The 11,085-nt window shown below is 51.0% G+C and overlaps 1 protein-coding gene across 7 annotated transcripts in view; it reads left to right on the top strand.

Moving 5' to 3' along the window:
- The first annotated feature begins 6,548 nt into the window (after nt 1-6,548).
- Nucleotides 6,549-11,085, top strand: part of DCAF8 (DDB1 and CUL4 associated factor 8) — a 55,413-nt gene continuing 50,876 nt past the window's right edge. For 3 of the 7 annotated variants that reach the window (XR_013348714.1, XM_077841737.1, XM_077841742.1), the window contains exons 1-2: nt 6,549-6,670; nt 7,930-8,000. The gene's annotated coding sequence lies outside the window, so the exon portion shown is untranslated. The other 4 variants (XM_077841739.1, XM_077841740.1, XM_077841741.1 and 1 more) reach the window with 4 other exon arrangements.

The raw sequence follows: 11,085 nt of genomic DNA, 5'->3' as shown, positions 1-11,085 counted from the left end.
CATTATCAAAATTTCCCCTTACCTGGGGTCCTGGAGCTAAGAATAGGGGCAGAGTGGGCAGTGAGTGCCCCGGCCATGCCACAGAGGGAGACACTGTGAAATTATGATTGTGTAGAGTTTTATGAATCAACTGACACCCCCCTTCCCTTCCGATCATTAACTTGCCCACGGAATTACACATGCTGCCATGACATGACCAGCAGCAGTCAGGACAAAAGATTCTACCTCTGGCAACACAGTGCCCCCTAGAGATGCTCTGGGGCATGCACTGGCCTGAAAAAGGGCTGTTCGATACTCTCCCCTCCAGGTTCGGACCATGCCAAGGTTGTGAAATCAGATAGAATCGCCAGCTCTGTCTGGCCTCTTCTGCTGCAAGAGAGGCCGCGTTTTCCACCATTGTTGGCCCAGTCACCTTTTTGAGTCAGCCTGTAAAGCACCTCAGCACTGACCTCTCTTGGTGAGCAGCACGAGCCAGGCAGCATGCTTACTGCAGGGAGCAGGGGATGAGAGAGCCAGGTTCCACTTGTTCCACCACCTGAGAGGCCAAGCCCCCACAGCTGCTGATGAAGTGGATGGGAGCAGCAGGTGCCTCACTCCACTTACTCTCTCTTCCCTCAGTAACAGTAGAGCTAATAAGCTTCACATCCTGCCTGGGAGGGAGGGAATTAATTCACAAATGACTGGAAATCATTTTGGGTAAAGAACTTCTCCCGAGTGGTGCCAAGTATCAGCAAAATGCTTAAAGAATCTCATAAATATCTTTAAGTGAGTGCCAACATCCTGGTTGGGTTTTTCAGAACAGCTGAAGGGTTATACGTGGTCAGTCTGATGATCACAATGATCCCTTTTGGCCTTGGAATCTATAAAGGTGAATTCCCTTTAAAGGCACCACTTCATTGTTCCCTGCCTTTATGAACATTACCCTGGCCCTGCCACAGCCTGGGAGTGGAGTTTTCACGCTGACTGGAGGCTTGGCCAAAATGTGCAGCATGCGAAGGCAAAGGGCTTTCAAAACCACTGTGAGCCAGAAGCACACCTCCCCAGCTTCCCTTCTTGCAACTTGGGAAAGTCTTCCCACTCTCTGTCTGGCCATGCTATTGACACTCAGTCCCTGGAAAAATCATGGAGCAGGTCCTCAAGGAATCAATTCTGAAGCACTTAGAGGAGAGGAAAGTGATCAGGAACAGTCAGCATGGATTCACCAAGGGCAAGTCATGCCTGACTAATCTAATTGCCTTCTATGACGAGATAACTGGCTCTGTGGATGAGGGGAAAGCAGTGGATGTGTTGTTCCTTGACTTTAGTAAAGCTTTTGACACGGTCTCCCACAGTATTCTTGCCAGCAAGTTAAAGAAATAAAGGCTGGATGAATGGATGATAAGGTGGATAGAGAGTTGGCTAGATTGTCAGGCTCAACGGGTAGTGATCAATGGCTCCATGTCTAGTTGGCAGCTGGTATCAAGTAGAGTGCCCCAAGGGTTGGTCCTGGGGCCGGTTTTGTTCAATATCTTCATAAATGATCTGGAGGATGGTGTGGATTGCACCCTCAGCAAGTTTGCAGATGACACTAAACTGGGAGGAGAGGTAGATACGCTGGAGGGTAGGGATAGGATACAGAGGGACCTAGACAAATTGGAGGATGGGGCCAAAAGAAATCTGATGAAGTTCAACAAGGACAAGTGCAGAGTCCTGCACTTAGGACGGAAGAATCCCATGCACTGCTACAGACTAGGGACCGAATGGCTTGGCAGCAGTTCTGCAGAACCTAGGGGTTACAGTGGACAGGAAGCTGGATATGAGTCAACAGTGTGCCCTTGTTGCCAAGAAGGCCAATGGTATTTTGGGATGTATAAGTAGGGGCATCGCCAGCAGAGGGACGTGATCGTTCCCCTCTGTTCGACATTGGTGAGGCCTTATCTGAAGTACTGTGTCCAGTTTTGGGCCCCACACTACAAGAAGGATGTGGAAAAATTGGAAAGAGTCCAGCAGAGGGCAACAAAAATGATTAGGGGACTGGAACACATGACATATGAGGAGAGGCTGAGGGAACTGGGATTGTTTAGTCTGCGGAAGAGAAGAATGAGGGGGGATTTGATAGCTGCTTTCAACTACCTGAAAGGGGGTTCCAAAGAGGATGGCTCTAGACTGTTCTCAGAGGTAGCAGATGACAGAACAAGGAGTAATGGTCTCAAGTTGCAGTGTGGGAGATTTAGGTTGGATATTAGGAAAAACTTTTTCACTAGGAGGGTGTTGAAATACTGGAATGCGTTACCTAGGGAGGTGGTGGAATCTCCTTCCTTAGAAGTTTTTAAGGTCAGGCTTGACAAAGCCCTGGCTGGGATGATTTAGTTGGAGGTTGGTCCTGCTTTAAGCAGGGGGTTGGACTAAATGACCTGCTGAGGACCCTTCCAACCCTGATATTCTATGATTCTATGATTCTATGATACTGGAACAGGACGCCAATGACTCTAACTAAATGAGCAATGCTTTATACTGTTGGGATTCCCTGTGAGTTCTTTTCATGCACGACACATCCTCCATATACAAGGTGATTTTACTCTTTGGGATGAGAGGCAGGAATTAGATGGTCACACCTTCACCACTGGAGTGTTCTTGAGAGCATAAAACTGGAATAACAAGAGGGTGACTGTTTCCTAGCACGCAGTGGAGAAGCATTGTCTAACCCCCTCCCCTGCACTGACAGTGAAGAGGTGAAAGAACAGGCAGTGAGGGATGCTGCTGCACTACAAGGGTAAGGCACAGCAGAGCCAGAAGTGAGCCATCTGTGCTGCTCTTGACCCATGCGCATGCTAGGCCAATCTGCCCTGAAATCTATACACTTCTCTTGTGCTGTTTGCAGTTGACCACTCGCCAGCAGTGGAAATGGCACTGGGAAGTGGTGTCACAGGCAAAGCAGGCAGGACTCTCGGCACTTCCCCACTGAATGGGTGAAATGGCCCATATCCACAAGGCACAGCTCGTCTCATGGCTCATCATTTGTTATTTTTTAAAAATCCTCCTTGGAAACAGCTTTATTTCCTAGTACATTTAACAATCACAACCGGAAGTGAAAAGCAAACTCTGCGTGCGTTCGACTAAAACCTGCCCTGCTGCTGGGTTGTGTCTGTGAAGTCTTTCAGTGATTGAAAGAGTCTATTTGCCCAGCCTCCCGACAAAGGGTCATATGCTTAGCAATTGTAACTCTATTGAACTGAACAGAGCAGGGCTAGTTTTTGACCAGCTGAGGATCTAGCCTAACGTCTTCACTGCTGTTTTATCGCTGTCCCTAAAATCAAAGTTGTTGCAGGACTTGCAGGGATTTAAAAGCCAAACCCTCTTGTGCCAGCCTCCGGGGTTACTGGTGTCCTGCCCTTTTCAAAAAGGAAAAGAGTGCCCATGCACCTCACAAGTGTTGCAGCACGTGGACCAGCAGCAAAGTGGAAGATCATAGAATCATAGAATATTAGGGTTGGACGAGACCTCAGGAGTCATCTTGTCCAATCCCCGGCTCAAAGCAGGACCAACACCAACTAAATCATCCCAGCCAAGGCTTTGTCAAGCCGGGACTTAAAAACCTCTAAGGATGGAGATTCCACCACCTCCCTAGGTAACCCATTCCAGCGCTTCACCACCCTCCTAGTGAAATAGTGTTTTTGAATATCCAACCTAGATCTCCCCCACTGCAATTTGAGACCATTGCTCCTTGTTCTGTCATCTGCCACCACTGAGAACAGCTGAGCTCCATCCTCTTTGGAACCCCCCTTCAGGTAGTTGAAGGTTGCTATCAAATCCCCCCTCACTCTTCTCTTCTGCAGACTAAATAACCCCAGTTCCCTCAGCCTCTCCTCATAAGTCATGTGCCCCAGCCCCCAAATAATGTTCATTGCCTTCCACTGGACTCTCTCCAATTTGTCCACATCCCTTCTGTAGTGGGGAGACCAAAACTGGACACAATACTCCAGGTGGGGCCTCACCAGTGCCGAACAGATCCAAAACTTAGATCTGGATTGCAAATGTATGTGGCCCAGTGCATGTTAATATTTGTCAAATCAGGTTAAGGGGTTGAAAGAGGGTACCACATAATGAGTGTGTGTTCTTGGAAAGATGTTATGACTTATTTACATGACTTTTCCCCTGCTTGACTTTTCCTTGAAGGACATCGAGCCTGTTCTTCCCTGTGTATTTGTAGGAGGAGGTTTCCTTCGAGCAGCAAAAGAGCTTTCTCTGCCCCTCAGTGAAAGGCGAGAGATGTTGGAATACCGATTTCGAAGTCCTAGCGTGTGGGGGAGAGGGAGCAGGCATTGTGTTGCAGAGGTCAAAGCCATGGGGAGATCTCTCTGATCACAAGACTCCTGAGACTACAGTTGGCGCTAGGCCCCATTGGGCACGGCCACTCGAAGATCACAGCCATGGAAGCAGCAGAGGCCACAGCCCAACAAGTGACTGAATCAAATTAAAATACGTTATTATTTGGTGATAACACCTAGCTCTTATCTAGCACTTTTCACCAGGAGATCTCAAAGTGCTTTAGAGAGGAGGTCAGTTTCACTATCCCCATTTTCCAGAGGAGGCAGCTGAATCACAGAGAGAAGTGATGTGCCCAGCATTACCCAGCAGCATCAGTGGCAGAGTGGGGAACAGAACTCAGGTTTCCTGAGTCCCAGCCCAGTGCTCTAGCCACTACATCACACTGCCTCCCCAAGAATCTCTTGTTCTTGGCTCCAGGATTGTGGCCCTGTGGCGGAGTGGGAATTTTTCATAATATTTTGGATGAGTATTGTGTGCCTCAGTTTCCCCGATGAGCTACATGGTTAACTAGATGGGGAGGAAAGATTGTTTACTCATTGCAGAGATACAGGTGTGACTGACACCCAGCTATCTGGGGCCCAGGACCATGGAGAGTCCCGGAAGACAATTGTCTGGACGTTTGGTACCCTACCAACTGAATGACCGTGGATGTCCCATCCTCTGCAGGAAGCCACTCGATTGTGACTAGCTGGAGAACAAAGGGCTTGGAAGAGGTTCAGGTGGAGTGGTTAAGTGTGGGCTGCTGAAAGCAGGAAGCTTCTGAACAGAGACTAAGAAAGGTTCAGAGGAGAGCTCTGGGTTGTGAACTAACCCAGATGGACTATGCTGTAACTTTCTGTTCTCTGTGCTAACCAAGGGCTTTCTACACTGTGTTCCAGACATCTAATAAACCCTTCTGCTTTTACAATGCTGGATAAGAGTCACTCCATATTAAGGAAACTGGGAGGGGCGGGGGATTGCTCCCTTTAAGTGTGTAAGTCTCCCTCTGGGGTCCAGTGCAGGTGGACTTGCTACAGGAAGCTCACAGCAGTGAAGCAGGGGTGCTGAAGTCTCTGATGTTCATTCCCAGGAAGCAGTGAAACCAAGAGGCTTACTCCAGTGAGCGAGTGTGACCCTAAGGGGGCTGATGCCCTGAAGGCGTTCTCCCAGGGACTGTTCCAGAGCCGTATGAGAGCACCGGACCTGTGGATCCATGACAGGCGCCTCCCCTCGAGCCCACCAGCCAAGACCGCCCCAAGCTCCTTCCAGATGGGGCTGTCATGCGGGGAAGTCCGACGCTAGAGGGTCAGGGATCCCATCCTGGGGAAAAGAGAGTAGAAAGGGAAAGGATCAGGTCGAAGGGGCTGATCCATCCCTTCTGGGATCCCAGTGCAGAGGGTGCAGCCCTATAGCGTGTATCTGGCCTCCTGGTGGGAGTCTGTTTGGGGGAGGCCTGGCCTGTGATTGACCCAATCAGCAGTTGTTTGGGGCCAAAGCACGGGAGGCGGCAGGGAGGGCAGCCACCCTGCTGCTTACCGCATTGGCCATGCCAGGGGTGGAGGGAGTCAGTGAAAACGCAGGCCCTGCTCGCAGCACCAACATACAAAAATAGAAACTCTGGTGGCGTGAGAAATGATTGCCCTGCCCCCGCGTGAGGCACTTCCCAGTCCCAAAGCAGCGCGGGCAGCCCCGGGCTTACGGGCAGCCCCATAACAAAGCAGCAGGCCTAGCCCAGCGCATCAGTCCAAGGCGGAAAGGGGGGTGGCCGCCCACCCGTGGGATGGATGGGGACAGGGTGCTGGGTGGCTTGAGCTCCCAAGGGAGCACAGCTGAGGGGGTCACCCGAGGGAAGAGGCTGAAGTCAGGGAGAGGAGCAATGACCCTACAATATCCCGGGTTATCCCGGGTTGCAGTGACCCTACAATAACAGAGCGGGGCTCCCCCAGGCAGGCTGCACTGGAAACCTGGGGCTGAGGAGGGGGCGGCCCTACAATGACACTGCTGGCGGAGGTGATGAGACGGGGCAGCTAACGGGGGGGGGGGGGTCTTTAATACCGGGGACCCGCCAATAGCACAGGGGTCTAATGGGGGAGGGGAATTTACAATCACGGCGGATCTGGCGCGGGCAGACCCGTCCCTCACACGGGCCCCCGCCGGGCCCCACCCCCTCGGCCGCGACCCTACAATAACAAACCCCAGGCACTGAGGGGAGCGGGTGTCGCGAAGCCGCCGCTGCCGTAAAGCGCGGGCGGGAGCCGCAAAGCGTCCCCGGCGGAGGGAGGCGGCGCAGTAAGATGGCGGCTGGGCCCGGAGCCGGTGGCGGGGGAGCGGCCCGGGGAAGCAGGATCCCGGCCTGAGCGGGCCCGGGGCCGCCGGGAGTAGGGTCCGTCCACGTCCCCCGGAGCCGCGGCCTGAGCGGGCCCCGCTCCTGGGACCCCCGGGACAGGCCCGGCCCCGCTCCCCTCCCCCAACCGGGCCTGGGCCCCGGCCTCGGCCCCGCTCCCCTCCCCCAACCGGGCCTGGGCCCCGGCCTCGGCCCCGCTCCCCTCCCCCAACCGGGCCTGGGCCCCGGCCTCGGCCCCGCTCCCCTCCCCCAACCGGGCCTGGGCCCCGGCCTCGGCCCCGCTCCCCTCCCCCAACCGGGCCTGGGCCCCGGCCTCGGCCCCGCTCCCCTCCCCCAACCGGGCCTGGGCCCCGGCCCCGGCCCCGCTCCCCTCCCCCAACCGGGCCTGGGCCCCGGCCTCGGCCCCGCTCCCCTCCCCCAACCGGGCCTGGGCCCCGGCCTCGGCCCCGCTCCCCTCCCCCAACCGGGCCTGGGCCCCGGCCTCGGCCCCGCTCCCCTCCCCCAACCGGGCCTGGGCCCCGGCCTCGGCCCCGCTCCCCTCCCCCAACCGGGCCTGGGCCCCGGCCCCGGCCCCGCTCCCCTCCCCCAACCCATAGCCAGGACCCGATCCCCTCCCGGGACTGGCCTGCTCCCCTTCCCCTCCCCCAACCTATAGCCTGGCCCCGCTCCCCTAACCCTTTGCCAGAGCCCGGTCCCGCTCCTCTCCCCCTCCCAGGACAGGTCCTGCTCCTGCCCTGAACCCACTTCTCCCCTCTCCCGTGCAGGCCCAGGGTTCCCAGCCATTAGAACCAAGGCCTCCCTTAGCCCCTGCTCGGGCTCGTCCTCTGTGGTTAGGGGATTGCTCTTGGATCTTCCATCCCCAGTGCAGGTGCCTGGCGACCCAGCCCAGCCTGCACCTGCCCAGCTTTCCTTTCCTGGCCCCGCAGGGTCATGGCCATGCTCTCGCTCCCTCCCCGCTATCTGAGAAAGGCTGAACCTGCCTGATTCTCCAGGTTTAGCTTTAATGGTGCCTGGCGTATGGGGAGACTTGTGAACTGTATTTGGGGGGCAGGGAGCAGGTGTCTTTTCTGGGGTTCACCGAGGGTGTCTGTGTTGGGCCCTCGCCAACCCACACTCTAGGCTTGCATGAAATACTCTTGCTACATTTAATCTTTAATTAAAACAAACATACATGTACTGGGAGGAATGGGGTGGATGAAGTCTGGTCTGAGCTATCTTTACTTCAGAGTAATAAGGTGCAAGAGGGTGAGATCAGTTATAAATGACACCTCTTAAATTTAAACTGTAATTTTTCTCAGTCTCTCAGCAAATCTACAGAGCCAGTTTCCCAGGTGCTGCTGGGCCTGTGTGGTGGATAGAAGTAGGAAAGGTGAGTGCCTCTAAAACTGTCTTGTGTTCAGTCTAATGTATCCCAGCCTGGGGCCAGCAACTTTCTTTTCTTTTCTTCTCTGGTTTTGTTTGTTTTTTGGACTGGTGAGTAAAATATATGGGGTTTGTTGTTTTTCTAAGGTGAGTGACTAGATAAGCCTGGGCTAGTAAACTGCTGCTCATTTGCTTGAGACAGTGTTCTCTAGGAGTTAAAGCAGCAGATTGGGAATCAGGACCCCTGGGTTCTGTTTCCTTTTCTGCCACTGATTCTTCATAAGAACAAGGGAATTGCCATACAGACTCATGCCAATGGGCAGGTTAGTTCAGTATCCTGTTTCCAGCATCACCTGTAATAGATGCTTTAGAGAAAGGTGCAAGGAAACCCTTTAACGGACAGCCTGGAAGAAACTTCCAATGAACGGGTTATACCATAACCCCAGTAATTTGGCTTATGTTCTGCAGCAGCAGGGCTTATATGTATGTATCCTTTTCTTATCCTGTGTAATGTAACTGGATGTTATCCATGTAAGTGTTTAATCCTATTTATTATCCTACTGAGCTTTTGTCCACAGTGATTTCTTGTGGCAATGAATTCCGTGTGTTAATTGTGCTGTTTGTTTTTAAGTTTTAAACGTGTTGCCTTTTATCCGAATTGGATATCCCTTTCTTGTAATGACTCTAGAAATGGGAAATAGTATTACCTTATCTCTTTCTGTGCTATTTCTTAGTTTGTGTCTCTGTCGTGTCTCTTCTTATTTATCTTCCTTAAAGTAAGGAGGTGTCAACTTTTAGAAAGCTGCACTGCTATAACCAGACCGGTATAGTTAAATAGGTACAACTGCCCTCCCCCTCCAAATGGGCACAGTTCTAGCAATAAAGGTACTGATACTAGTATAACTCTCCTCCTATGAGAACAGGGAGTAATGTACCGGTGTATATGCCACCTTTATAGGTGCATATATTGCATTTATGCTAGGTCTTCTACCTGAATGACTAGCTAATACAAAATCACATCCCTAAGTGATGTAGTTCTACTAGTAAAGCTTACAAGTATAGATAGACTAGGCTTATGAGTCCCAGTCTTTTCATTCTCCCTTCGTATGGAAATCTTTCCATGCCTCTGATCACTCTCACCTACCTATCTTAGAACTTCCTGAAATAAGGTGGCCAGAAATGAGCACAGTAACCCAGGTGAAGGGGGTCCCATTGACTTCTCAATAGCTTTATAATATGTGCTGTCTTGTTGCCTGTACGTCAGAACACACTAGAGGTGTTTTTTTTTTTTTTGGCAGCATTGCACGTTGAAGTGTCCAAAAATGATGCCCAAGTCTCTTTCCTGAGTGGCTAATTAATTAAGGCCTGGTCTGCACTTGACAGTTTGGCCAATCTTTATTTTGGTTAGAGGGGTGAATTTTTTTTTTTACTGAAATCACTGTATCCACACGAGCTCTTTTGCAGGTATAAAAGTGATTTATACAGGTACAAATATATCTTTATGAGAAGGAGAATAGCCCTACTGGGGCTATAGCTACATTACTGAGCCTATGCTGACACAGTCCCCTAGTGTAGATGCAGTATACAATGACAGAAGGAGGCGTTCTGCCAGCATAGGAACACCACCTCCCATTAGCTGGGCTGACAGGAGCACACGCTGTTGGCATAGCTTTCCCTACACTGAGGGTTTTGTCACCATTGTTCTGTCGCTATGGTGTGTGGTTTTTTTCTCTCCTCCCCCCCCCACCTAGCTATGCTAGTATAAGTTTTAAGTGCACACCAGGTGTGGGATAAAGCACCTTTATACTGTGATAACTGTGCTCTCGCTAAGGGGTTGAACTGCTTTGACTATACTGTACAGCTAAAGGGGTACAAGCCTTGTTTGTAGATAACCCATAGTATGTGTGAGTAACTCAAGGATTGTTCTTTCTAGTGTACGCTACCTTGTGTTTCACACTGAATTTCATTAGCCATCATGCTGCCCAGTTGCGTGATGTCAGGCAAATCACATCTTCTCTTCTCCTGCCAAATGGAGTCCCTGATCTCTCCAAACAGGGTGTGGGTGAACCTGAATGTGAAGGGTTCTGATTCTCTCTCTGACAAATGGGGGAGGGGGATCTCTCTCTTACAGTTTGGCAACACTTGAGACGTTGGTTGTGTCAAAGCCTCATTGAGTTGAATTGAGTGCCTTGGATATGGCATGTAAAGTGGTGGTGTTCATTGACCAAGGCTGTTCCATTGTGCTTCAGAACTAGCATATTGTGCAGTAATTTAAAGGTGTCCGGTTTGTGGTGGCTTTGAGGTGCTTTATCTCTAAAAGGAAAACCTTCATTTAATGGGTTATATTCCCCCCCCCCACGCTCACACGATTTTTAAGGAAAAAGATAGCCAAGAGCTGATTTGTGTGCCCCTCGAGAGGGTGAATCAAAATTAAAGTGTGTATATATTACTCAGGACGCTGCCAGGTTTAAAAAAAAAATCATACAATTTTCCCAATTAAGTGCATCCCAATTAACGGAAATCTGCATGTTTTGTGTGATCTTCAGGACCTGTGTTAGCCTCATAGCTTCCCTAGTATGGGGAGGGCCTTTCTAAAAACATGCCCACTGTTGATACATCTGGTTCTGCTCTCTTGATATTAACTGCATTTGGGGCCCTAAGAGGCAGATTGCTGGTGTTTCTAACACCATCTTGATTCGATATGCTTGTATGATATGCTGTTAAAAATGCTGGCAACCTGTCTACAGGAGAACCTGGTCCTGCACAGAGCACCATGCAAGAGGACATCTGGGCTCATGCAGTTCTCTCTGCAGAATCGTGTCTTAAGGCTTCCAGTGTTGCTAACATTTGGAGATCTTTAGAAAATGTTCCTGTTATAAATAGGATATTGATAGTGAATGGCAATGACTGATGACTAATCAGTACAGGATTGGCATAACCTTTGCTTAACAGTGAGCTCATTTAGCTAGTGCCACTAGGGTAAGTGGCCTTTATCCAGGTTTTCCATGGGTATGACTTTCTATTGAACCTCTGGTTAGTTAATATAGAAAATAACAAATAAAGATGTGTGTTTGGGAGGGGTGGGGGAAACA

The sequence above is a fragment of the Eretmochelys imbricata genome, chromosome 24 (genome assembly GCF_965152235.1).
Source record: "Eretmochelys imbricata isolate rEreImb1 chromosome 24, rEreImb1.hap1, whole genome shotgun sequence".
Classification (NCBI taxonomy): Eukaryota; Metazoa; Chordata; order Testudines; family Cheloniidae; genus Eretmochelys; species Eretmochelys imbricata.
The sequence above is the reverse complement of the archived record's forward strand: the minus strand, read 5'-3'. Positions and strand labels throughout refer to the sequence as shown.